Source organism: Dama dama, chromosome 18 (assembly GCF_033118175.1).
Source record: "Dama dama isolate Ldn47 chromosome 18, ASM3311817v1, whole genome shotgun sequence".
Lineage (NCBI taxonomy): Eukaryota > Metazoa > Chordata > Mammalia > Artiodactyla > Cervidae > Dama > Dama dama.
Genome location: NC_083698.1, coordinates 83,742,447 through 83,768,084, shown reverse-complemented (window position 1 = coordinate 83,768,084; position 25,638 = coordinate 83,742,447). Strand labels below are relative to the sequence as shown.

General features: G+C 38.7%; 1 protein-coding gene across 2 annotated transcripts in view; it reads right to left on the bottom strand.

The window, feature by feature from the left end:
- ASB15 (ankyrin repeat and SOCS box containing 15) overlaps positions 1-25,566 on the bottom strand; it is a 60,467-nt gene extending 34,901 nt beyond the window's left edge. The window contains exons 1-2 of one of the 2 annotated variants that reach the window (XM_061165708.1): positions 25,316-25,566; positions 14,869-14,963 (exon numbers count right to left, since the gene is read on the bottom strand). The gene's annotated coding sequence lies outside the window, so the exon portion shown is untranslated. The remainder of the gene's footprint in view (positions 1-14,868; positions 14,964-25,315) is intronic. The other variant, XM_061165707.1, reaches the window with a different exon arrangement.
- Positions 25,567-25,638: the final 72 nt, after the last annotated feature.

Here is a 25,638-nt window from a genome sequence, read left to right as displayed (position 1 = left end):
GAGCTGAAGACCATTAGGTAAGCCCCACTTGTAAATTCCACTTACAGATGCTGTCTAGAAATTGTCCAGCCTCAGCTTGAAAAACAAAGTAGCAGGCAGATTACTATATCCCACACAACCCTTCATCTTTGGCCAGCTTTAACAATTAGAAAATATATTGAACTTGAATCCATCTCCTCAAATCAGTATTCTATATTCCTAGGTCTACTCTTCAGAGCCACGCTGAGAAAATATTTGTCCTCTGCCACACGAGAGCCCTCAGGAAGGCTGTCAGGTCCCCACCGAGCCTTCTCTGCCCAGGCCTGGACAACTGTTCCTCCTGTCGACAGTTCACCTCCCTCCACCATGATGACTGCTTTCCTGTAAACACACTCGTTTATCCATCTCTTCCTAAAAGCAGCTCTGGACCATGGACTCTGAAGACAACACAACAGCTACAGTCAAACCAACACAACATTAAGTGACTGTGACCACTTCCCTTTTGCTGGACACTGAAGAGGTGTTAGTTTAACCCAAGTTCAGATGAATTTGGGGCTCTCATGTTACAGACCTGATTTGGATTCCTGTTGCCCTAAATTCTACATGTCATTTTTTCCATCCTCATTATTGCTGCACAATTCTGTACTGGACTCTTTATTTAGTCCTATTCCATTTACTTCTTTCTTTTGGATTTGACCTTTATTTCACTCAGCTAAAAGAAAATGCATTTTCTATCCTCCAAGTATTATTGTTCTATTTGCAAGTCTTCTGTGTCTACCTGCTCCATTAATAATGATAAATGTTAACAGAAACTGGCATAGGACAGAGACCTTCAGGTTGACGTTGATCTATTATTTAGCACCCTTCAAGAAAGGCTGTTTATCCATTTACAAATCCTCCCAAAGACACCACATCTAGTATTAATGTCTTCTTTTTGATAACAAGACCGTCGTCAAGAGATGCTGTCAAATATCTTGTTGAAATACAGATACGTTCTCTTTCTCCACTGAGACAAAAAAGCAAATGAGGAACACTGACTCACCAGTTCTCAATAATTATTATTAAGTTTTCTTAGGAATTTCAGACCATCCTATTTGTTCATTCAAAAATATTCAGTATCTGCTATATTTCACACTGCTAGACACCAGACAATAGGATCCATGCCCTAAGGAGTTTGCTGCCTTTAAATAATGCATTCTCCCCAGAAACAACACCATATCTGCCCATCCTTCAAAGGTTTAGCAGAGAGTCAAGCACACAGCAGGTCCTCAATAAATATTTGTTTTATCAAATTTAATAATTATTATAAGTAACATCTATTAAGTGACTACCTGTGACATGCATTATGCTAAGTATGCTAAACAGATTATGTCATATAATTTCTATGACACATTTTCCTCCCATTTTACAGATGAGGAAACTGAGGCACACAATGGTTTGTCCAAGCCTGAATATCTATTGAGTGATGGAGATGTAGATATGAACCGAGGCATTTGACATTGGAGGTCACACAGCTTGACTGTTGTACTGTAACTGATGACTCAGCTACTAAGAATTAATACCAAACGATCTTATTCTATAATCCAAATATTCATAAGCCTCAGAAAAAATTTTCTAATGAGTTTAAGCAAGCAACTAGCAAACTGCCAAACAACTCTAGTAAAACTATAAATATTTTAGGTATATTTTCATTTCAAAGCAAGGTATTCCCATTAAAAACAACAAAGTGTAGAATTATGATATTTTATGACAACTGTACAATGTTCTCAGCAAAAAGCGTGTTAAAAAAAGTGTTCTCTGTGCACGCTACTGCTGTTTCCTAGGAACCATTTTATTTTAGATGTAGAATGTTCCTTAGAAATTATCTGTTCACTGAAGAACCAGATGAGTGATGGTCTCAGGTATGTTCTAAGGACTTTCCAGCCTCCAGACTCTATGACTGAACTTCCAGAAGTGAATTTACAATTCTACTGAGTTCCTTTGTTTTCCATCTGACTAAAAAGAATTTAAAGGAATTTTTTATCTGAATATAAATTAAATTTTTAAAATTTAATTCATTTTTTGTTATAAGTGATTTTAAAAAGCCTTGAGAGAAATTTAATTATTCATAAAAATCATTTCTTTCTCAGAAACCAAAGCTAGCAAAGACATTCCACAGTGTATATATTGATACTTAGAAGCATATTCATTCTTGATCTGCTTTACTTATGATGCTATTTTTTATTAAGCTTAATAATTATGCAATTGAGTTAATATTCTGTAAACAAACAAAACAACCCTGGCTTTATTCTATAATTAAAAAGGCCATTGACAAGCAAACCAACAGGTGATCAATCAGAAAGAAGGTAATGAGAAGTGATCACAATACGTTTCCATCTCTTCAAAATATTCCTAATACTAAACTACTGAAGCTAGTTGATGAGGTACAGATCAAATATTTCATAATCTCACCTTTTGGAATGATTGTCTTGTCATTCTTATCCAGGGCCTTGCCTCCCTAAATCAGAGGAAGTACCCTGAAGCCAATGTGTTCCTCTGTGTAACTAAAATTAAGTACCCAGTTGGTGGCTAAATTAAGCTCTGACCTTGTACAACTGAAACATGAGCGATTCCTGGCACACAGTGAAGTGTTACCCACCACTTCTCTGGACCCTCATCACAAGAAGCACACAGCCACAGAGGTATAATAAGATTACCCAGATCCTCATTGGTTCAAAGAGCTCTCATGAAAACAAACGATCTGCCAACCCAACAAAGCAAAACCAGCTAAGTAAAATTTTAACATATTTTAAAATCAGTGGTTCAAGAAACAAACCCGTGACTCTCTGTGTTTGCAGACTCCAGTCCACTTTTAGTCAATTTTAACACACATTATTTCTCATTCTTCATCTTTCAGACTCATGTCAAATCTCATTAAATACAATCTTCTTGTTGTAGGAATCTACTGGCTTTGATTTGATTTGCATTTCAAAGCTGCCAGTCTGACATACAGATGGGGATATGATATGCAATGACATCTAATCTGATCAAGACTTTTAATGTCAAGTTATAAAACATATAAAGTGAGCAGCAGAGGTAAAGCAAGCAGAAAATTATTTTAATTGGCAAGAGTTGTTTGTTTTCTATTTAAAAAGTTGAGGGTCTCACTGATTTTCTAATGAAAATAATCTGCCTAAAGTTTGTTTTGACATGGGTATCCTTGGATTAACTCGGTCACTGTCAGCATTAACAAAGCCATCTGGCTTCTGTCCCCACCACTCCACTAAAACAACTCGTCTCAAGGGTCTCATTGACCTGCTAATGTCTAAGGCTGATGGACACTTTTTTCTTTCTTGTTTTTCAGGCCCTCTATTGGACTTACTGCTCTTACTCCCTCCCTTTTTTCCTGGAACTCTCTACTCCCTAGGCTTCAGGGAGTACTATATGTATTAGTTTTTCTTTGTCTCTCTCTGATTTTTCTTTGTGTCACTCTGTACTTAGTGTTCAGGAATAAACACATGGACTGTAGTGGATTTATTAGGTTTATTTCAAAATGTGGAAAACCATAAATGTGAAATCAGAGGTTCTACCTTCTCTTTGTGATAAAAAAAAAAAAAAGGCTATATTTCTGGCAGCCTTGGAACAAACCCCAAGAAATAGTTTGTATTTATGCCATTATTACCATGTCTTGAAATAATCAAGGTTGAAGGCTAGAATACTGTGTATGTTTTATAATTATTAATCTGATTTGAAATTTTTCAAAGAAGCATTCTTGTAAAAAGCAAGCAGCATGTGAAACTCTACTTTTTATTGAGCTTTTCTTAACTTATATTTAAAAATTTATATGAAGGTTAAGAAAAATCTACACTCAACATTTAAAAATGTGATTTGGCACATTTCAGGGACATTTCTGCTGTTATATGAATAAACTTATGCCCATTTTATGCATTTATATAATGATTACTGTGAATCTAGATATGTTGCACAATATCAAAAATAAGGCTTAATATAATAGAACAAGAAAGAGAAACAATGTATCAATTAAATGAAAATATGCTACTGATGACACAGATCTATGACCAAGTCTTGCCTTGCCACTTACTCTGTCACCTTACATTTGCTATTTCAAAGCTCCGAGATTCAGTTTATTCATCTGTAATATGGGGGTAATAGTAATCAAAACCATAATAATAAAAAATAATAACACAATGACCTTGGCACTCACCATTTTTACAAGATTTATTCCTCAAGTAGCTAATCATCTAAACACACACAGTAAAACAGGCTTTGAGTAATTCAAGTATTTAAGAAAATGAGCTTTTCACAATGGTAACAATCACTTCCACATTTGCTTGTTTTGGAAACTGACTTTTCCTGCTGGTTTTCTCAAATGGAAACAAAGCGAATGGGGTTTTTGAACCATGCACCCCTGTTTTGTAGATTAGGGTGAGTTTCAGTGAGGGGTATGATCAGGCAGTGAAGGGCTACTGAATATTATCATTGTTCTGAGAAGGTACATACAATGATACCAACATCCAAATACGAGTCCCTTCTATCTATATATAGCAAGAAATGCATGTCCTCTGTCAAGATGCTAATTTCAGCAACTGACACCAGAAGGCTTAGGTGGAAACGGTTGTAACACATTGTTAAAGGGACTGTCCCTGGAACCACTCCTTTTTATTTGGGGGACAGGAGGTTCGGGCAGCACTGCATGATGAACTCCCAGCTAGTGCCGTGGCCTCCTGGCCTTCATGTTTAAGACACGCTCTTCTGCCACACTTCTCACTTGCCCACAGGTATTCTGTGTTCCTGAAAACAGGTGTGGGGCTTTTGGGCCTTTGACTGTGACTTTTAACACACAGCTCTTGCTATGATAAGCCATATAATGCCATCCAGCCCACAAGGCCATTACCATATTCCCCTTCAATACATCCCCTTATTCATAAAAGCCTTATCAGAGCATTTATCCTTGCCTCCTGAGCAACATGGGGTTGTTCACACACCTTGGAGGACCCTACCTTGTTCTGCTCTATTATTTTGTAGTTTAGTGAGCGGTACTGTCTACCTCACTTGGTTTCATTTTTACTTTACTATAGTTCAGATTTTCTTCTCCTTCCTCCCTTTCTACACTTGTTCATTAGTTTGATCTTGGGGGCTGTTGCAAAAAAAAAAAATGCACATTTTATTTCAGTTGGGTATAAAACAGAGTAGAAAAATGTGAGAAAAGAAAGCTTTTCATTTTAGTGTGCTTCCTAGGACTTTGATAATTGGTTGTTTGCATTTGTTGTGTTTTCTATTGTTTTTTTTTTTTGCCCCCAGACTGAGAAACAACTAGAACTCTGAGTCAAATATATTAGCATTGCCTTCCATCAGTAGCGCTGATGTCACAGGCCCCTGGGAGAACCTGCATTGTTGACATCACTGTCATTTTTGTTTCCACGCAGAGGGACAAAGGCAAGTGACGAGAAGATAGTTTTTAGTAAGAGAGTGCTGTAGATAGCACACTGAACTAATGATGGGCAAAAAGCGGGAGTATTCTGTACTGGCTCCCAGCTCACTTATCACTTCATCAACGGTGTCTGGTAAAGAGTTTGCCACGCAGAAAGCACACGTCAAATATGTGCTAAATGTTCTGCCAAACACTGGTGACTTATTATTGTCTAACACCGGGTTAGCAGTGACTTCCTGTCTCACTTAAACTAAAGGCTGATTCAGTTAAAACTTAAGGAGAATTTTAAGAAAGCAAGTTGATCTTTCTTTCTTTTTTTAGATCAAAGCTCTTAATTTTCAACATCATGAGAGACATTTCAAGTGCACCTAAGAGAAAGAACTCTAAATTAAAAGAAGGCAGGGAATCTGTACTTTAGTCTCAGGTCTGTCCATACCTTTGTGAATTAAGGCAAATCACTGAAATGCTTGTGCCCTAGTTCCCACCTGTGTAAATACCGCTCTCGTTACTTCCCACTGCTATGAGAATAAAATAAGAGCATAATTATGGAAATTCCTTGAAAAATAGCAATCACTGTACAAAGTATGTACTAACAGTATCATACTTCTGGGATATAAAATGAACATAAAGCAACTGTCCCATTCGGGCGTCTATGCTATAAATGCAGACATTTTAGTATACGTAGAATGTGGTGCTAGACTGCTCCAGGCATACACGCCAAGATGGGTGGGACACACAGCTCTAGTCCTGAAGAAGTTTACCACCTTGCAGAGAAAAATAAATAGAAAAGAGGCCCAAATTTGGTAAGAGAGATAAGACATAAGCAGGCTACAGAAGAGAGGGTCAGAGAACAAAAGACTCATACATATACACATCTGAATTTTAAAAAGAGAGATCAGTTTTACACTAATGGATAATCAAAGTATTTTGAGTCCTTTTCTTCTAATCTTTTCTAATTCTAACTTCTTACATATCAGTGACTTAAGGCAAGGAGACTCTCACTCTTCTTAGTATCTTTTTATATCAATTGAACATAATCATAATCAAGACTGTATAACAGAGCTTCATATTGACAACCAAAGTAAAATCTGAATTATTAAAAATTCAGTATTCTGTTCTTTCTGAAAAGAATTGCGCTTGTTGTTATGTTTTGATTTTTTTTGAAGTTGCTAGGGTATGACATTTCCCCTATTAATAGTTAATTATGAAAAAGAGCATTTTGACATTACCTGTTACGGAAAAATTATAAGAATTTGATGAATAAAATTTACCAAGTTAAAATTTTAAAATTTCAACATAAATTCATTACCATTAAGATACATTAACGTCCCACTTGCATTCAGATCTTTTATTTTTTACATTTCAAAACTGACTCACCATTTTGTTCAATTTCAATATAAAAGTTAAGCTTAGTGATTCTTTCAGGAAATCAGAAAAAATTGATTATTTCTGCTAGACTTAGATTTACCTCTAGTAAATAGTGTCAATCCAGGAATAAAACACTCTGATTTTTCCAAAATGGAATGTCTACTACCATACATTATATGCAGCTTAGTTGTAGCTTGATTTGAGGATTAAATATATGCAATTACAATACAAATAAGGCACATTTTCACATTTCCTTCACTTGGGCTATAAATCAAAAATGTTAAAATCAGGTTGAGTTCTGAGGTTTGGTGAAAATGTTTGGATGCAGTTTGGAATGTCTGGGTAATTCTCCAATCCTGAAGATCTGGACCATCCAGTGTCAAGTAAGTGAATACTTTCTAGAGGGCTTTCTTTTCTGGGGACTCAGGATACAGGAGGGCTTCCCAGATGGCTCAGTGGGAAAGAATCTGCCTGCAATGCAGGAGACACAGGAAAACCCATCAAACAGGGGTTTGATGCCTCGGGTCAGGAAGATCTCCTGGAAAAGGAAATGGCAACCCACTCCAGTATTCCTGCCTGTGAAATCCCATGGACAGAAGAGCCTGCCAGGCTATGTGCAGTCCACGGAGTTGCAAAGAGTTGAATACAGCTGAGCGATTGAGCACAAGATACAGGAAAGAGCATAACATTTCACCAGCTAACATGAAGGTATATCTGCTCTGTTTGAAGGTAAAATGTACAGAATTTGTCTTAGATTTGGTGTCAGGTGTACGAGGCAGAGAAAGATGGAGCCTAAACTACTGGAAGGATAGGGTTGCCATCAACTGAGATGGAAAAGGTCCCAGAAAGCGCAAGTTTAAAGAGGAAGAAGAGGAGTTCACAGTGGATCATGTAAAGCGTGAAATACCTGTTAAAATCCAAGCAAGAGGAAAGGTTAAAGAGGCAGGTGAATGTGAGTCCACATTTAGGCAGGGGAGTCTGAGCTGGAGAGACAAATTGGTGATACATAAAGCCATGAGGCTGGATAAATTCACCAAACGAATACACAAAGGCATAAAAATACAGGCACTCGAGAGACTAGCCTTACGCTAACCAAATTCTCAGGACAGAAGAGAATGCAAGCTAGGGGAAGAAAAATATCTGCAGCAGGAGAGAGCAATTAACTGTATCAAATTCTGCTGCCAGGCCAAGTAAGATGAGGACTAAGAACTGACCACGGGACTCAGCAAACTGTCCGTGTGTCTTCTATTCCAGAATCATCTCCCTAACTGACTTCATTTCAGAGGTTTTCCATCTTTGCTCCCCTCTGTCCTGCTTCTCAGTATAAAGAATAAAGACACAGGGTTCTTATGGCTAGGGGCTTTTAAGACCCACATACAATTTCCCTAAATTTAGGGACATTACTTCCTTTACTTAGGCTGTTTCTCTCTGAAAAAAATCTCTCAGCTCATTTTGTTTGTCTCACTTTATGAAAAAGGGCCATTGATCTTTAAAATCAGTTCTTTTAAAGTTTATATCAACAGCTGCTTGAGCATTAAAAGGATGTCAGAAAGCAAAAACTGAAGTAGAATTGAAAACTGTTGTATTATAATTCCGTAGAAAAATCATCAAACACAGAAGCAGCAAGTGGTCATGGTGGACCTCAGGACTGTGCCACGGTGAGCGCCATGCGAGAGGATTTCCTAGGCTTCTTAGAATTTTGCTGTGCTTCACGGCCCTTACTTCCAGCTTGTCCTGAGAACTCACTTTCCATATCGCTTCCTGTGATATAAGATCATCAGAAAGGAAAGCGCCGAGATACTTTGAAATGGGTCAGTCTCTTATTTCTTGGGATCCTCTCTTTCTCAGCTGAAATATTGAAATTAGGCCTGGAACCACATGAGCTTGAATTTCTCTTTTAAGAATCTGTAATGCTATCATTTCATCTTCTATATAGCCTGAATGTTTTAAAGTTTCAGATTCTGCTAAAGTAGTTTTGTTTGTGATGCGTGCCATCTCTTTGCCTTCTATCCAAATTAGATTTTAAAAGGCTAATTAATTCTTAAATAAGATTTACATTGATTTCTTTCACAGTCCTAAGTTATAATTATTATTTCTGAGTAACTTAGATGACATGTATCCCCTTTGAACAGAGCTACACTCATTTATTTACTAGGCATGGGTTTATTTGCTATTATGTTCCTGGTACATTGATAATATTAAACAAGGCCATTTTTAGTATCAGTTAATGGAGTAGATAAAGAGATGACCAAAAGAAGGTGATAATTAGCTTCCAGGAGAAGACAAGAGTGTGTCACAGAAGGACACACAGAAGGATGAGGATTTTTTTTTTTGTAATCTAAAAAAGGGACAAGTATTTAAGCAGAAAAAAAAATGCACATAGGTCTAAAGGAAAATGCAATTTTCCTTTAGAAAATTAATTGTGAATTAATTGTGAATTACCCCCATGTATGGGTAATTGCTGGTCACAGAATGCAGTGGGAAGCCTGCAGTAGATGAGCAGGAGACTTAGGGAGGAGTCATAACGTGTAGGATGTTATATACTGAACTAGGATAATTCAGGATTTTATTTCTTCTTCTAGGGCAGTAGAGATGAGAAAGGGCTTTCTCCCTGGGGTGAACTACTATATGTGGTATTACCAGAATCTCAAAGGCTGTGTGTAGGGTCTGAACATTTTGAATATACACTCCCTTTGAATATTCTAATATAGCCTAGTCTCTCACCCTTCCTTCCACAAAGATGTAAGCTTCAAATGCTCGGGAATGAGTCTATCCTGCAAGCATCTGAGTCTGAGAACTGCCCTGACAAGAGGAAGCTACAGGAGCATTCCAGGCAGGACAATGCCCTGACCTGATTTCACAATTTCTCCTCCCTTTTCTCATTTTGCAGATATTTCACCACGAAAATTGAGATGTAGATTTTGTTCCAAATGAATAGGAGGTGCTCTGTTTGCAAATGGACCTGGAGGCCAGCAGCACAACGTACACCTCAGCATTGCCCAGATTGAAAGGCAGGAGCAGTCAAAAGGCTCTTTGCAGTTTGTTAATCCATTTGCTTTACTTAAAAATTGTCATTCACCTTAAGTGGTCTGCAGTAATCTTTTGAAAAATACCCACAAAGTCTCATATTTTCCCCTCCAAATCTGTCAGACTTGGGACTGAGAAAAAGACAGAAACTATGAAACATATATGTTATATTCACAACTAGACTTAGACAGCAATAAAAGAAAAATTTCAGTTTACAAAGTAATTTATTAAATAATTTAAGTAGCAAGTTATCCTCATAATTTGATGTATACAACTTTAACCGAAAGACTTCCCCAAAACTTATTTTAATGTGTAGTGAAGCTCACAAGTTCTTTAGAACCAAAAACATTTAAAAATGATAAAGATAATAATAACAAAAACACAGTTTTAGGACTTAAGTTGAGCAGAATCTTCTTCTGGTGTTGAGACTAGGTGTTGGAGATTGACTTTTTTATAACCACACAGTTGAATTATCATGTCCTGCCTCCACACTCACAGTCTAGCAATGCCAAAGGCTGTCAAATAGTAAAGTGGTGCTGTTACTTATTAAAGAAATTATTGACAACATTCTGGTTTTGAATCTAGAGTTAGGAAATTAATGGAGCTTTTTTTCACAACAGCTGACAGCCTTCCTTCAGCTTTCCACCATCTAGTAAGAATCATCTCCTTGAAGCACTGTTTAAGTATACACTTTGAGACATAACACCTCCAAGGAGTTGAAGAAAGCCTGTGGGACTCAGATACCAAGTCGCTATGGATCGAATGACTGGTAAATAAAGGCCATTTTCTAAACGGAGGTCAGTTTCAACAAAGCAAGCAGCAGCAGAACCTGCATGGAAGACAGCGCCACCTAGTGGGAAGAGAGTCACACAAGGAGGCTACTCAGGGATTTGCTTTCCAATTCTGTATCTCGGCTCAGACGGTAAAGAACCTGGCTGCAATGCAGGAGACCCCAGTTCCATCGCTGGGTCCGGAAGATCCCCTGGAGAAGGAAAAGGCAACCCACTCCCGTATTTTTGTCTGGGAAATCCCATGGACAGAGGAACCTGCCGGGCTACAGTCTATGAGGTCATAAAGAGCTGGTCATGTCTTAGTGACTAAATAACAACAAATCCTCACAATATTCCTGCAATGTAGGAGGAAGGAAGATTTTCAAGGAGGAAGCAAGACTTAGGGGGCTAAGTAAATTGCCCAGGTTTGCATGGCTACTAGGGGCAGAGCTACAGTTTTAACACAGTCAGGCTGGCCCCCGTGCTGGAGGGCTCCCAGGAGTGTGACGGAGGGTGTGTGTGAGGGTGTGCACCCAAGCGCTCATGTGGAATCACTGCCCCCTCCAATCCCATACTGGAGCAAGAGATGTCATTCACTCACTGCACTACAGAGTAGCCCCTGCTCAAGCGGCCCAAAGCAGAGGCAAGCTCAGAGCTACCCTGTGCCCGGCAAGTTCGACTGTACTGTAATTGCTTTGTTCACTAATTCAAGCAACTCAACCAAATAGCCAAACCAGATTCTTACCAAGCACTGCAGTGGAGACCTGAGGGTTGCCATGCCCCTCAAGTCTTCCCCGGCTCCCCTAGCTCAACTTGCTTGCTGTCTGATCAGGCTCAGCACAGTCTTCCCTCTGGGTCCCACTCTGTGACCTGTCTCAAAGGCCCTCAGTGCTACTCCCGATTTCAGCCTGCAGCGCAGAGGTTCTGCTCCTTTAAGACCCAGTCTAAATCTTTGCTCTCCATCTCTAAGAAGTTCTAATCCTGTCAGAGCCCAACCGTTTTTCTCTTTTATTTTCTGATGATGTATTTTTTGTTTGCCTTGAATTGTGATCATTTATGTACATTTCTTACATCAGCTGTTATTTGGAAACTCTGAAGAGAGAGAATATAACACACGGGATTTGAACAACTAGGGTGTTCAATAAATCTGAATTGAATTGAAGGCCTGGGGGCCTAAACAGCAGCCGGAGAAACCTGCAGCTTCACCATATGCTTAAGGTTCTCCCTTAAACTAAATGTCTAACTAGGAAATTTGTCGGGAAAGACAGCTGGGAGTCTCAAGGCAAATCCACAATGCATTGCTAAACATAATAGATTTGTTTTTAATAAAGACCTTGTAAATAATTTAATTAGTGTGATTTGCCATAATTAACTCAGTTTCCAAGAGCTGAATGAATTATAGATTTGCAAAGCCCTTGGTATCAGGGAAGTTACAAACCAGTTCTGGATTGATTTTAAACTTCTATTTTGACTACAATTACCTTTTTGGCCCTCAGGCTAAAGCCAGGTAGGGTTAAATAGAAGAAAACAAATAGAAAAGCCATTCAGAATATTTTTGAGCATATTTATGGAGGATTCATTTTGCATAAAATAATCAATTGGTAATAAAAGAATTCAGAGAACATAACTATTATAACCTCTTCAGTGAGTACATAGTAATGTAGAAATTTAACAGTACACATTCACTTAAAAAATAAACTTAAGATCCTTATTCTTCAATCCTAGCTAAGAAGATATTTTTCATCTAAGATTTTTCCAATTAAGCTTTGAAATTATCAAAACATGCTGTTACTATGGAATCAAGTACTCAAATATAATTGGTAAAATAAACATGACCCACATTTTTATATATTGTATAACATCTACTATTAACACTGTTACTTGATTCTTACTCTTTACATATAAAATACATCATATATAAATTGTGTTATCATAGATTTACACTAAGGAAAACAAAAATTATATTTCTCAGAAAGGAAATAAGAGAAATTAAAATTCATAAAGTTTCTAGATGACAGTGATTCCGTTGTCCACAAGAAGGAGGGAAGACCATAGGATAGAAAATTCTAACCAGGCAAACAAATCTGACTGAGAAAGGAAAGGGGAAGGCATTGAATGAAATTACTGGGCTTCACAACAATCTCTTTAATGAGCTCAGATATTAAAAGAGCCTGTATAAAAGATGGCAAAAGCCCCTATAACATGAATAAATATAAAGACCGGTGCTAATAATGTTAAAAGCTAAAGCCTCAAATTAACTGAGATGGCATGAATGAAGGAATGATTGGACAAGTACTAAAACTACAGAATTTTTAAACAGTTTAACAGTTTATTAAAGAGAGAGAAGTAGAAGCAGGAAAGAATAGTATGTTCACAGTTTTGTTGCTGTTTAGTCGCTCAGTTGTGTCCGATTCTTTGCGACCCCATGGACTGTAGCCTGGCAGGCTCCTCTGTCCATGGGATTTCCCAGGCAAGAATACTGGAGTGGGTTGCCATTTCCTTCTCCAGGGGGATCTTCACAACCCAGCAATCGAACCCACATCTCCTGCATTGACAGGCGGATTCTTTACCACTGAACCTATGTTCACAAATTAGGTAAATGGCGAATATTAAAATGACAGGTATCCAGGCCGAGGCAAGTTATTTCCTGTAGACTGAAGAACAGTCAGTTCTGATCAAAGAACTACTTTTGGTAAAGTCTGAACAAAACAGGGAATGAAAGAGGCATCAGGAAGCTTTGGAAGGGAAAGTGCCACGATTTTTTTAAACTGATGCAAAAATATAAGCAGAAAGTTTGTGAGCAGTTAGGTCTAGATTATCCAGCATGGATTGTGAATAACTTTTATCATTTGAACTTTATTTTACTATTCATATATCCATTTCTTCACTCAATATTTTTTTTTTCACTCAATATTTTAATAGCAGTTTCTATGTGCAAATTATATGTGCCTGGCATATGTATAACTGAATCACTGCTGAACATCAGAAATTCCTGACACATATAATGAATCAGCTTAAATTCAGATGAAGATTAGATAATCACCTATATGGAAAAAAAAGAAGTGGCTCAAGGATTAAATCTGCCAAACAATAAATGACAGGGGTAAACATGACATATGGATTAGCAGTAACAGAGGTCAGAGCAGGATGCCCCCAAATATGCCACTTTGACATATTGATTATTTTGAATTAAAGTTACTTAAGAAACAGCTGGTGTGAGGAGGATCCTCTGACTCTCTTTTGCTGCCTTGAAAGTAGGAAATAAATCTTCCCTGTGAAAGGAACCTTCTCTGTACCAGAAGGCAAAGAGACATCCTTATCTCCAGAGATAAGAAGTTCAGGGCCAAGAAGGCTGTATAAACAAAATGTGTTATTCTTTATCAATTTACTACCTCAAGTCCAAACTTCTTTGTCTTTTCAATTCTTCACAAATTTATTGTTTCTTCGTCCAAAAGGTGTAAAAGTTGCCTGCTTTGGTCACTTATTTGAGTCTATATTTTCATGAACTCCTGTACATACAAAATTATTTCTTTCCCCTGTTAATCTGCCTTGTGTCCATTTAATTATTAGGCCAGCCAAAATAACCAAGAGGAGTAAGGGAAAAATTTCCCATCCTTGATGGCAGAGAATATTGAAAAAATACATTTACTGTAGAAAAAGAAATGTAGGAATTAGGATGACAGAATGGAGTGTTGATGTTATATGCCCTGACAACACAGATATGAGACAATTATTTGGTACATAAATTTGGGACAGAAAGAAAAAGAAGGTAAGTCGCAGAGATTGCTTCCTCTGGTGTTGCTGGGAGTAAAATGATAAAAAGTAAATCTGACATACCAAGTGTCAGATAAAAATATTTAACATGTGAAGGTGAGCGCTAAGCAAAGGAATTTTTTTTTTTTTTTGCTAAAATTGAATAGGAGAGGAAATGTAGAGCAGAGGAGACAAAAAAGGAACCTCATAATTTTATCAATTTTTCCTAGTAGAAAACTGACAGGAAAATTATCTAAGAAATAGTCTAGGAAAATTGGAAACCAAGAGAGACACATAATAATATTATAAATATAATCATGAAACAAAAACTAAAGTCTTCCTAAATATCAGAAGAACAACATAAAAAATAGGAACAGATGCATAGGAAAAGATAATTTTAAAACTACAAAAACAAATCAAAAACAAAAACAAAAAACTACAAAAACCAAAACAAACATATCTGTCATTCATTAAATGAAAATGAGCTTACCATTGATTAAGGAAAAGGATCGATTTGACATATTTACGGTGGATTCTTACCTTTCTCTCCATATTTGTGTTTATGTGTCTTAAATAGAGTCCAAGGGAGCAGGAAGGAAATAGAATCGGATCTAAAGCCAATCAAGTCTTCAAGACTGAAACAGAAAAATAAAGCAAAAGTAAACTAAAATAGGGGCTTCCCTGGTGGCTCAAATGATTAAGAATCTGCCTACAATGCAGGAAACCCAGGTTCAAATCCTGGTTCAGAAAGATTCCCAGGAGAAGGGAACGGCTACCCACTCCAGTATTCTTGCCTGGAGAATTCCATGGTTGGGGGAGCCTGGATAGGCTACAGTCTATGGGGTTGCAAAGAGGCAGACACGACTGAGTGACTAACACTTTCAAAGTAAACCAAAAAAGTCCTATGGGGGAAAATGAGACTGTAAGAATTTAAACACATTATATATAGCCTGTTCCTGGATAAGAAATGAATTCAGTCTTCAAGAAAAAATATTGGTGCAAGGTCTTCTGAGCAAAACACAGTAGGTGAAGGAATCAACTGTCTAGCTGTTTGAATGAATTGCTAGAGTAAATAGAGATTACTAAAATATAAATAAATAAAAATTAAATAGTGCAGCCTCAGGCCAAAGATGTATTTGTGAAGAATAGAGAACAGCTTATGCCCAAGCTCCAGAACACTTCTTCAGAGCCTGGATGAATATTTTCCTTTAGCGATCTTTAAGTCTGAAATGCTGAAAGTAAAAACAAAATACTGATGGTAAAACAACAATGGTTCTCAAATCCAAGTTTCTTCCATCACTTATAATTGCTGAGGACTCCCTCAAAGCTTCAACAATCTATTCATTGATTTAGGTATATTTGTTAGGCACACCTACTTTCTGACTAGCTCTGTAGAAAAATGTAATGGGAAACTGCAAGTAGTAAAAATCATGCTTTCTGCTCTCAAAATTAGGAAAGAGAAAACAGAAATCAAACAATTTTTAAGCTGCGTGGTACTAACTTTTTTAAGAGTACAAAGGAAATCAAAAAAGTGAGAAATTAGCAAGTTAAATAAAGTTAGTGGTGTGCTGATAATTTTTGTTTGTTTTATTGATGTATAATTGACAAACCTGTATATATTTAAAGTGTATAGTGTGATGATTTGATGAATGTATATATTGTAAAATGACTGCCATAAGCTAGTTAACGTACCCATCACTGATCACTTATATAGCTATCTTTTTATTTTTTGGGTAAGAAGAGCCTATAGAAATGATAAAGTGCATGAAAAAATGTTCAACATCAATAAACCATTAGGGAAATGCAAATTACAGCCACAATGAGATATAATTACACATCTATCAGAATGACAAACAACAACAACAACAAAACCAAAAAACAGTAACAACACGAAACACAGGCAAAAATGTAGAAAACTGGATCATTCATGCATGGTTGGGAGAAATGTAGAATAATACAGCCACTCTGGAAAATAGTTTGATAACTTCTTAAAAACTTAAATATATAGCTATCATTCAACCCAGCAATTGCACTTCTGAACATTTATACCGGAACCATGAAAACTTATGCTGACTCAAATATCTGGATACAAATGTTCATAGCAGCTTTGTTTGTAATGGCCCCAAACTGGAAACAACCTGGATATCCTTTGACAGGCAAATGGTTAAACAAACACTGTATATCCACAGTGTGGAATACTACTCAGCAATAAAATGGAAAGAATTACTGATACACTAACACTCTGGATGAATCTTCAGAGGAATATTCTGAGTGAAAAAAGTGAATTCCAAGAGGTTATATATTGTATGATTTCATTTACAGAACGTTCTCCAAATGGAAGAACAGATTAATGGTTTCCAGGAGCTAAAGGGTGCAACTGAAGGCGGGGTGGGGGTGGGGATGGGTGTCAGTGAATGAGAGAGAATTAGGCAAACCTGAGAGATCCTTACAATGATGGAAGTTCCATATCTTAACTGTATAAATGTCAACAGCCTGTATAAATGTTAACATCCTTTCCACAATTAAAAAAAAAAAACAACAACAATACTGAATAACATTCAAATTATTCAGACTTTCTCTGTATGGGAGCAATGAACTGTTCCCTAATAATCTGACTTTCACGAACCACAGCACATAGTCACCTGCTGTGCTATTGGAGGCTCTCAAATATTTCCATTTTAATGAGAAATTTACAAGAATTTTTATTACTTAAAAATATAAATTGAAACAAATATCATCATAACATATATTGACTGGAATGCCCTGGAACACAGTCTGGAACAGCTGCTGCTGCTAAGTCGCTTCAGTCGTGTCCGACTCTGTGCAACCCCAAAGACGGCAGCCCACCAGGCTCCCCCATCCCTGGGATTCTCCAGGCAAGAACACTGGAGTGGGTTGCCATTTCCTTCTCCAGTGCATGAAAGTGAAAAGTGAAAGTGAAGTCACTCAGTTGTGTGTGACTCTTAGCGACCCCATGGACTGTAGCCTACCAGGCTCCTCCATCCATGGGATTTTTCAAGGCAAGAGTATGGAGTGGGGTGCCATTGCCTTCTCCGCTGGAACAGCTAGGGATTCTCCAACTACCTGCCAGGAAATGAAGCCCGAGTCCAATCATCATGAGCTTTATAGATGGAGATACTCGTCTGGAGCCAGAGAAGTGAAAGGACCTTCCTAAATCATAGAGCTGGGCTTCCCTGGTGGTTCGGTGGTAAATAATCTGCCTGCTACGTGGGAGACTTGGGTCTGATCCCTGGGTCAGGGAGATCCCCTGGAGAAGGGCACAGGAACCCACTCCAGTATTCTTGCCTGGAGAATCCAATGGACAGAGGAGCCTGGCAGGTTACAGTCCACGGGGTCACAGAGTCAGACACAACTCAAGTGACTGAGCATGCACACAAGTCATAGAGCTGGTAAACAGTGGAGCCAATATTCCTGCTTAGAGTTCCTTTCAGTTCATAATTATTTTGAGTGAATGGGTGGGGTATATGTTTCAGAAGGAATATATAAATTTCAGTGGGAATAGGGAATGGGCAGGGCTGAAGAAGTAAGATGTATAGCTCACTTGATTCTTCCAAATTAAGATACAGAAGGAGAAATTGCTTGGTAACTCTCTTGTATTGAGTCCCTTGCAGAATTAATAGCTGGCTAACTAAGGACTCTAGGGTCAATCTGCTCAGACCATAATTTGTCGAGGTGTATCAGTTAAAGCCTACAGGTAAAGATGAGCAGGCATGCCTACTGCAGTAAATGAGTACATGGAAAGCCAGTTTCTTAATATATTCAGCTTTCCTTTCCCATGCCTAGAATAGCCCCCAAATAAAGGTCGGTCAAGAAGGCATCATGTGACTGTGGACATGTGTTCTGTACCAGCAGCAGTCCTGACAGGTCTCTGTGGAAGGGGGACAGTTTGGAGGCTGAGGATGGAGATTATGTAAATAATTATTTTCATTCCCTTTTGAAAATAATCACATTTGGTAATTCTATTTATGAATCAATTTATGTGTTTACTGTATGTCTAGCGACTAGAACAAAGCTCCTTGATGACTGAGACCTGACCATCTGGTCCACTGACAGATCCTAGGACCCATGGTAGCTTCTGATACAAAGTAAGCAATCAACATACATTTGTTTAATGAATGATTATTTTAGTTTTTCTGTTGCTTGTCCAGTTTTTAAAAGCAGTCATATGCTTCCTCTCACATTTCTGAAGTTCTTTCTCTGCTTTAGCTAGTGCCCCCCTTCCCCCATTTTATCCCGGTTATTTTATTTCACTTAATTTGTCCTTTTACTTTGGAAGAACTAGTTAAAAAATACAATGTTGATTATCTTTTCACCATTTTCAACTTTTTTCTTATAACCTCATTTTATCTTCCTATTTCTAAATTCTGTTAAGAAATTTATTTTTAAAATAATTAGTTTTATTACCATTTTTAGTATATTCTTATTACCTTTTATATTAATAAATACTTATTTTAGTCTCATAAAATAGTTGATCTCCTTAAACAAAATTCCTGTTTTTCATCACTTCTTTACTTTCTTTCCTGCTTTTAAATAAGAAGTGACAGACTTAAGTACACAGATATGCCCCCTCAGACATGTTTATTATTCCTTCCTCCCGTAGGTTCTTTCTGTTTTTCAATAGAGATGACTATGTTTAATCTCAGTTGTTAAGCTTAAAAAAAATCTGGGTGGGAGCGTTGTGTCAGTCATTCAGTCATGTCTGACTCTTTGCAAGCCCATGGACTGTAGCCTGCCAGGCCCCTCTGTCCATGGATTTCTCTAGGCAAGAATACTGGAGTGGGTAGCCATTCCCTTCTCCAGGGGATCTTCCCAACGCAGGGACTGAACCTGGGTCTCCTGCACTGCAGGCCGACTCTTCACTGTCTGAGCCACCAGCGGTGCCCAGCTGGGAGTGCCGGATAGTCCCATTCTGACACGTCAGATAACTCAAACATCTGGGAGCCAAAGCCAGTCAGATAAAACTGGGTAATGGCTTTTATTTGACTTACAGCCCCATTTAGAATGAGGTTCTAAAACCCACCATACCAGAAACACCTAATTATCTGGTTACAAACACTTTTTAGAAGTATCCATAGCACAGATAGAAAAGAAGACAGGAAGGAATTCAAATTGTTATGGATGGAAGCATTAGAGATGGATAATATCCAAACTATTAGAATTTTAATATGGCAGTCTGTTCTAAGCACTAACTTGAGAAAAATGAACTTTTTTTTTGTTCCCAAGTTAGAAGAGGAAAGAATACTCCCTAAATGGCGATTATTTTCACCCCTGCTCCTGACACGAAAACTAAGGTGAGCCTGACCAAGACAGGACTCATCATCTCTAGATTTTGAAGAATGAACTCCTCCTGCTCTGAAAATTGAGGTGTTTTCCTCTTTTTTAGTCATTTGGTCTCATGCCTGTCTCAGGTAAGAGGTTGCTGAGCCATACCGTCTAAGAAAATACTCTGTCAAAAAAAAAAAAAAAGAAAATACTCTGTCTAATTTTGGTAAGATCCAGCCCTTCACACAAGAGTTCTGAGTCATTAAGTAGCAGTGTGCGCGCATGCGTGCTAAGTTGCTTCAGTAGTGTCTTTGTGACCCCATGGACTATAACCCGTTGGGTTCCTCTGTCCATGGGATTCTCCAGGCAAGAATACTGGAGTGGGTTGCTATGCCCTCCTCCAGGAGATCTTCCCTACCCAGGGATCGAACCTGTATCTCTTATATCTCCTACATTAGCAGGCAGGTTCTCAACCACTACCGCCACCTGGGAAGCCCAAGAAGCAGTGTAGGAGGTTCTAACTCTCCCAGTTAATTAATTTTAGAGAAATAAGACCTTCGGACAAGACTGAACGACTTCACTTTCTGTCTGGAGCCGTTATGGGGGGTCCCGCCCGTGACAAGGTCATGAAGAAAATACCTGACAGGCAAGGCCGTCTAGGATAAGGGACCCTCCAGGTTGGCCTCGGCCTCTACCCCACCCTGTATCCTCCCCCCCTTTTCTGCTGTTGTTCTTGTTTGCCCTGTTGCAGATTCTTGTGTTGCCTGCCGAGAGCTCTCCTGCTGCTCTTTCACTGAATGAGGACCAACTTAAAACCCTAATTAATAAATCTCCTGGACGCTGGTACCCTATGAAGGGGCCAGGGATGAAGGAAATGCTTCAGTTCAAACCCTTTAGCTGCATTCTGGCTTGTTTGATAAATGTGTGCTCTCATAGCACAAAATGCTCATGATTGTTCTAAACATCCTAAGCACAGTACGCTAACAAAAGAAACTATTAAGCATAGGCCCCTTCACCGGGTGAGAAAAGCTCCACAAATATTATAGCCACAAATGTGCCTAATAGAAAATAGTCTAGATAGAGATTAGCTGGAGACTTCTTGCAGGTAATTAACTTTTGGACTAAGAGCCTGTTTTGTGCCATATCTACTGTTTTTGCAATCCTTTGCATTTCTGTTCTGTGAAAATGTAATCCTATCTAGTTCCCTTGGAGATGACACCTAATAGAAAGAAAACAGATTAACCACAAATAAGACAGGATCGGCTATTGAAGTTGCTTAAAGTTGCACCAGGTGCAAGCCATAAATTGTCAACAGGCCTGAAAGCCAAAAGATATTATACATAGAGATTAACCATAAAAAAGGCCCTAATAGGCACAGAGCCCTTTGGGGGGTGAAGAAGCCCTATTAGAAAATACAAAAAATATTGTCTTAAAAGTGGTTATTAGATCAACGTTTGATTAATGTTAATGTGCTGAGGTTGTGCAGTGGAAACTATTGTTAATATAGTTGGAGATCTAGTAAAATAAGAGTTTAGCCCTAGTGTAAAAACAATAAGATAATTGTTAATTTTAACCAGGAGTGCTAAACAGGGGCTGCCTCTCCAGAGCCGCAGTCTTTGTGTGTTAAACTTTTTAGATAAATTTAGCTGAGAACTTCTGCAAAAAGACTGACTTGTATGTTAACAGGATTGTATTTCTATTATGTTACAACCTGCTGTACCATGAGACTGCCAATTTTCTGTTTTCTGCTAAGCTCAAGGCCAGAAGATAATGTAAAAAAAATCTATGGGAAAAGGCTCTCATAAACAAAAATATACAGAGCACACCTGGTTTCGTGAAGGACAAGCTGATGTAATGTTAATATAAGTCTGTATGCTTATCTGCCCCTTAGAAATGTACCAACTTAGGGTATAAAGGCTACAGTGAAAAATAAAGCAACTGCCAGACTCTGCTGCACCTTCCTGGTCTGGTCTCTCTCTCTCTCTTTTTCTTTCTCTCTCTCTCTCTCATTCGCCGACGCCGTTCATCCTGAGGGTTCCCCTGGATCCTGCTGGGGCTGGACCCCGGCAACTTTCACTTTATTGGCTAGGCTAGAGGTCCTGCAGAGCAAATTGTGTCACAGATTTTAGCTCTAAGTCACCTGGCCTGCTAACTTTATTTGCCAAATAATTCCCCAACATCTATCTCCAATATTTACCCCTCTGGGAACTCTCACCTGAGAAAATAGTGCATTTGATGCTCTTGCTACTCACAGTAAGATATTCCCAAATCCCCTTCTGATATCATAGATGCCAAGGTTGACTTCCCTCTGTAGCTAAATCTACTGCCACCGACCATGGGACACCACCATCAAACTCCTCCAGACACAGCCTGGCACCTCTGCAAAGGGATTAGTTCCGAAAACCTACACATCTTCCCACCACATAGAACTGATTAACTGTGCAGTACCTTAGCCAGGATCAGCTAGGTCTGTTTAGCTGTGGTGTCTTTAGCAAAGGTGATAGAGCAGAAGCCCGAACTCAAAGTTACAACCAATGAAAATACATGCATCTTTTATAATCACATGATTCTACATTCTAGAACATACCCTACAATGGTAAAAATTCTTAGAATCTGGAGGGACAGGGAACAAAGACTGTGACCTCATAAACTTCTATTCATCTAAGTTCCAGTCACTTTTTCAGCATTATCTGGTTTGAAAAAGGACATTTCCTCTTAGCCCTAATACCGTTTCCTGAATCTAATCTAGTATGTCCAGATATAAATGTCATCTTTGTAAGAGCAAATGTGTGCACCAGATGGTTTGTTCCAAATCCACAGTTTCTTTACATTTACATATGTGTGTATATCCATGCACATGTGTCTGTGTATCTTTAAAATGACATTATTCATGCATATTTGTTACTACATATTTCCTCTGTCCTGAACTGTAACTGTGGATGATTTAAACACTAAAAGATATGCAAACCCTATGATTGAGAGCTATTGGTGAATCTGAATTGTGTCCCCTCAAAATTATGTTGGAAGTCCTAACCCCTACAATATCATAATGGGACCTTATATGGAAATAGGGTCATTAAAGATGTAATTAGTTAAGCTGAGGTCATGGGAGTGGGCCTCCCAAAAGTTGGAAATTATGATGGAAGTTATGGTAAAGCCTAATTCTTGGGTGCTTCCCTGGTGGCTCAGTGGTAAAGAAACCACCCACAGTGCAGGAGATGCCAGTTTGATCCTTGGGTCTGGAAGATCCCCTGGAGAAGGAAATGGCAACCCACTCCAGTATCCTTGCCTGGGAAATCTCATGGACAGAGGAGCCTGGTGGGCTACAGTCCATGGGGATGCAAAAGAGTTGGATACAATTTAGCAATTAAACAACAAAATAACAAATTCTTGGGTACTCTGAACTGGAAAGATTATATCCCCATAGCTCAGGTGTCTAGGAGCAGCTATCCTTTAAGAGAAGAGAGGAGCATATGATTAAACTAATCTATTACTCAGTTTGTAGGCTTGCTGTAACAAAATACCACAAACCAAGTGACTTAAACAGGATAAAAATTATTTTCTCAGCCATCTGGAGGCTCCTTGGAAGAAAAGTTATGACCAACCTAGACAGCATATTAAAAAGCAGAGACACTGCTTTGTCAACAAAGGTCTGTCTAGTCAAGGCTATGACTTTTCCAGTAGTCATGTATGGATGTGAGACTTGGACTATAAAGAAAGCTGAGCACTGAAGAATTGATGCTTTTGAACTGTGGTGTTGGAGAAGACTCTTGAGAGTCCCTTGGACTGCAAGGAGATCCAACCAGTCCATCCTGAAGGGAATCAGTTCTGAGCGTCCATTGGAAGGACTGATGTTGAAGCTGAAACTCCAATACTTTGGCGACCTGATGTGAAGAAATGATTCATTGGAAAAGACCCTGATGCTGGGAAAGACAGAGGGGGACGACAGAGGTTGAGATGGCTGGATGGCATCACCGACTCAATGGACATGAGTTTGAGTAAACTGTGGGAGTTAGTAATGGACAGGGAGGCCTGGTGTGCTGCAGTCTGTGGGGTCGCAAAGAGTCGGACACGACTGAGCAACTGAACTGAACTGAACTGGAGGATGAAGTCCAAGATCAAGGAGTCAGCAGGGTTAGTTTCCTCCAAGGGCTAAGAGAAAGAATTCATTCCTGGCCTCTCCCCTAACTTATAGTGGTTTTCTGGAAGTCTTTGCTGTTCCTTGGCTTGTAGAAATATCATCTCAGTCTTTGCTTTCATCTTTGCATGATGTTCTCCCTGTGTGTATCATTTGTGTCCAAATTCCCCCTTTTAATAAAGACACCAGTCATATGGGACCAGGACCCATTTCCATGATCTCAGCTTAACTAATTACATCTTCATTGACCCTATTTCCATATAAGGTCACATTCTGATGTTGTGGGGCTAGGACTTCCAACAGAATTTTGAGGGGACACAATTCAGATTCACCAATAGCTCTCAATCAAAGGTTTTGCATATTTTCAACTAACTACTGCAAAATTATTCCCCAAAGTGATTAAACTAATTCACTCCCATCAGCAGTGTACGAGTATTCCTGTTGCTCCACATCCTAGTGAACAGTTGGTATTGTCAGTCCTTAACTTTGGCCCATAAGACAGCAGTAAAATTATTACTTTGCATTTCTTTTCTTAATAGGGAGAATTTCTTTTCTTTTCATATCTATTGACTGTTCTGTTTCCATTTCTGCCAATGTTTTATTCATTTCTTTTGCCTGTTTTTCTATTGTATTCACTAAACCTGTATTAACTGGGTGTCCATTATGTACTAAGTACTATTTCAGGCCCTTGAGATATGGTAGGAAAAAAAATTTCCACCCATACATGACTTATATTTTAGAAAATGATGATACATTAAAAAAATGAAAGATAACTAGTCAGCATACTAGAGGATGACAAGGGCTACAAAGAAAACTACAGCAGGGAAGAGGGTAAAGAGTGTCTTTGTGATGATTTGCAATTTTAAATCTCAAAGCCCTGGCGGGACACACTGGGAAGGTAACAGTGTACAAATATTTGAAAGAGGTGAGAGAATGAACCAGGCACCCATCTGGTGGAAGAGTTTTCCAAGAAAAGGGTTAGAAGAGCAGCTATCTGGGTAGGGAGAGGGGAATAGGAGGTTAGGTCTGAGGGGAGGGGGCAGAGGGAGCAACAGTGTTGGACAATGTAGGCAGATGCAAGGACTTTGGTTTCTACACTTGGAGTGAAAAATCACAGAAGAGCAAAATACGTTTAAAAGGATTAGTCTAGCTACTGGGTTGAGAATAATAACAGTCACCTGTGTGTTGCTATGTTCCATGTATTGAGCCAGGCCCTTTACATATTTACAAACTCATTGGATATACTACAGAGAGAGAGGCAAGAACCGAAGCAGGAAGACTTATTCTGGTTATTAGTTCTTTTCTTACTGATTGAAGGAAATTCCTTATATATTCTAGGCACCACTTATTTTTTGGTGATTATATGTGGTTGCAAATATCTTCTCCCATTTTGTGGGCTGTTTTATTATTGATGCTTAAGCTGTATAGAGTCTCAATTTTTTGTGCTCTTCCTCATTGACTTTTTAAGCAAATGCCCTTTTTAACATCTGTAGCCCCACAATTTTTAGCCATTTCCTCTTACCTGCTACCACCGCACTTGGCACAAACCTCTTTTGGAACACTTACCCCATTACTTATTAACGCATGTCTTGGTCATTGTTCTGTGAATTCCGGGATGTGAGATCCTGTCGCACAAATTCTCTCCCAGAAACTAACACGCAATGGGTGTTCAATAGATCTTTGTAAAGGTACAGGAACTGAGACGAGAGCCATCTAAGAGAAGTCTTTCCCTGATTGTGCTTGATAGACTTGTGCACTCCTTGCTCAGGCATCAATTTTCCTCATAGGTGTGGGCGGTGCAGCGCCTTTGCCCCCTGGCAGAGCCTCAGCGGGCGGGGCCAAGCTGTTTCCAAGGTGACGGAGCGGCGGCCTCGGCGGTGGATTGAGCG